We start from the raw sequence: 3,381 nt of genomic DNA, 5'->3' as shown, positions 1-3,381 counted from the left end.
AATAAGATCTCGGGCTCGGGGGGAGGCGCGGCGAAGGGGGAGGCGGGGCAGGCTCATAGCGGCGCGGGTCCCGCCCAGTGATTGAGTCACTGTCTCAGCTCTCTGGGCACTGCGATCGGTGCCGATTTCGGTACAGCTGCTCACGGAGCACCCCGATCGGTGCCGCCCGGAGGGCCCCGATCGGTGACTTACCCCCCGGAGACCCCCGATCTGTTACGCTCAAGGGGCTCCGTCGCTGCCTCACCTCCACAGCACCCCGATCGCTACCTGCCGGTGTGCTCCGTCGGTGCCGCCCGGGGGGCTCCATCGCTGCCTCGTCTCTCGGGGCACCCCGATCGGTGCTGCACGGGGTGCTCCATCGCTGCCTCGTCTCTCGGGGCACCCCGATCGGTGCTGCACGGGGTGCTCCATCGCTGCCTCGTCTCTCGGGGCACCCCGATCGGTGCTGCACGGGGTGCTCCATCGCTGCCTCGTCTCTCGGGGCACCCCGATCGGTGCTGCACGGGGTGCTCCATCGCTGCCTCGTCTCTCGGGGCACCCCGATCGGTGCTGCACGGGGGGCTCCATCGCTGCCTCATCTCTCGGGGTATCACGATCGCTGTGGCCCGGGGGGGGTGGGTCGGTGCCTCAGTTCCCAGGGCACCCTGATAGGTTCTGCACGGGGGGGCTCCATCGCTGCCTTACCTCCAGGGGCACCCCTATCGGTGCCTCCGGGGGCTCCATCGCTGCCGCAGCTCACGGGGCACCCCGATCTGTGCCACGCGGGGGGCTTCGTCGTTAATACCGCTTCTGGGGTGCTAAGATCGGTGCCGCCCGGTGGTCTCCATCGCTGCTTCACCTCCCGGGGCATCCCGATCAGTGCACCCAGGGGGGCTCCGTCGGTGCCTCAGCTCCCGGAGGCCCCCGATTTGTTCCGCCCAGGGGGATCCATCGCTGCCTCATCTCCTGGGGCACCCAAATCCATTACTCACGGGGGGCTCCGCCGGTGCCTCAGCTCCCTGGGCACCCCGATCGGTGCCACCCGGCGTTAATCCAGCTCCCGGGGCACTCGATCGGTGCCGCAGGATTGCTCGGTCGGTGCCTCAGCTCCAGGAGCACTCCAATCGGTGCCGCACGGAAGGGTCCCTCGGCGCCGCCCGGGGGGATTCCGTCGGTGCCTCAGCTCCAGGGGAACCACGATCAGTGCCTCAGAGGGGCTTCGTCGTTAATTCAGCTCCCTGAGCACCCCAGTCGGTGCTGCCCTGGGGGCTCCGGCGTTAATTCAGCTCCCGGGGCACCCCGATCGGTGGTGCACGGGGAGGCCATCGGTCCCACCAGGTGGGCTCCGTCGGTGCCGCTCGGGGGCCTCGATCGCTGCCTCAGCTCCCGGAGAAACCCGATCGGTACCACCAGGGGGGTTCCGTCGGTGCCTCCGCTCTAGGGGCACCCCGATCGGTGCACCGGGGGGGCCGTCGGTGCCTCAGCTCTTGGGGCACTCCGATCGGTTCCGTACTCCGTCGGCGGTGCCCGGGGGAGTTCCGTCGGTGCCTCAGCTCACGAGGAACCACGATCAGTGCCGCAGAGGGGCTCCGTCGTTAATTCAGCTCCCGGGGCACCCCGATCTGTGCCAGCCGGGGGGGGGGGGGGGGGAGGAGTCCGTCGGTGCCTCAGTTCGCGGGGCACCCCAATCGGTGCTGCATGGGGAGCACCGTCGGTGCCCCAGCTACCTGGGTACTCCGATCGGTGCCACACGGGGTTTCCATCACGACCTCAGCTCCCGGGGCACCCTGGTCGGTGCCGCCTGGGAGGTTCCGTCGGTCCCACCAGGTGGGCTCCGTCGGTGCCGTTCGGGGGGCTTGATCACTGCCTCAGCTCCTGGAGAAACCCGATCGGTACCACCTGGGGGATTCCGTCGGTATCTCAGCTCCAGGGGCACCCCGATCAGTGCACCCGGGGGGGCTCCGTTGATGCCTCTGCTCCTGGAGAACCTCAATCGGTGCCGCAGAGGGGGTCCGGCATTAATTCCGCTCCCGGGGTTCCAAGATCGGTGCTGCCCAGGGGGTTTCCGTCGGTGCTGCAGCTCCCGGGGCACCCTGATCGGTGCCTAACTCCGCCGGCGGCGCCCGGGGTGTCCATCAGTGCCTCAGGTCTCTGGGCTATATGAATCTTGAATACCTGGCGACGTTAAAGAGACTGAGAACATCTTTGTAGCTCGAGGTATGTTGGCAATGCCTTTTTCCCTGGTAGATTTAGCACTGGATATGTACAGATTATATTTATTTATTTATTTATTTATTTTTCAGGTAGGGCCGAGGCAGAACTTTCTGTTTGTCAGCAGAGGCACTGTCACAGATAACAGTACTGGGGACAGTTGCAGGGATACATAACCAAAAGGATCGCCGTAAACCACCTAGTTCATCCTCCTCCAGATGTCAGGTGTGTAGTTAATAGACCTTCTTTCCATAAGGGCCATCCCTTTGCCATTCTTCTTTGAAAAGCATGGTGACATTGAGTGGCTAATGTCTTTACCATGATCTTTCCCATTCCGGGGAACTTTTGCATTCCCTGTGGTGCTTTAATGTGGCAATAATAGAAGAGCAGCAGCAGATCAATGTGGCAGGGCAATAGCAGCCCACATATTATGTTTTTAATTTCTCCCTCTGATGGTCAGCAATGCCATATGGGAACTCCTAAACCATCCATCTACTCTTTTCTGCTCTTTCAGGGGAGGCACTGTCTGCTTTGTGCCTTGTGCTGGCCCACCCGTGCATCATCTGCCGGGAGCAGGGGCTCCTCCCTTCCAGCTTTCTGAAAGGTGTCTCATGGGAAAGACAGGTGGGATGTGGGCGGCTGTGGGTTTAGAGAGATAGGACAGTCTTGGTGATCGTTTTCAAGATGAAGTTTTCTCTCTGAGTCTCAAAACTGCCTTATGTTGGACAAACTGAATAAACAGCTCCTTTTAAAGATTTTGGGGGGGGGGAAAAAGAAAAAGAAGAAAAAGATTTTGACAGTGGAACTAGAGGAACTGATGCAGGACCAGCACATTCCTGTTTTCCACTCATTCTGGATCAGCTGGTATTGAGACAGACCAGGAGTTTAATGCTCTGACAGCTCCTGATGCCAGGCATGATCACACATACTGTAAAGAGCAGACTCAGGACCAAATGCTGAATTGCCACACTGAGCTCACTGTAGTTTGAATGCAGCAATTTTGTGTCCATCCACACTGCGAGGTATCTCAAGGAGAGCATTCTTGAACCTGCAAAGAGTCTGGGACATTTGTCAGGTAAATAAAGCAAATGCAAATACAGATGTGGTATCTCTGGTCGTTGTGCAGTTTTGGTCTTTTCCTGAAATTCCAAATATTATAGAAATCTTTTGATAACATTTGACTTCTGAGGG

Source organism: Chamaea fasciata, unplaced genomic scaffold, assembly GCF_029207755.1.
Source record: "Chamaea fasciata isolate MVZ Bird 193981 ecotype frontalis unplaced genomic scaffold, bChaFas1.0.hap1 SCAF_1, whole genome shotgun sequence".
Taxonomy (NCBI): Eukaryota; Metazoa; Chordata; class Aves; order Passeriformes; family Sylviidae; genus Chamaea; species Chamaea fasciata.
The sequence above is the reverse complement of the archived record's forward strand: the minus strand, read 5'-3'. Positions refer to the sequence as shown.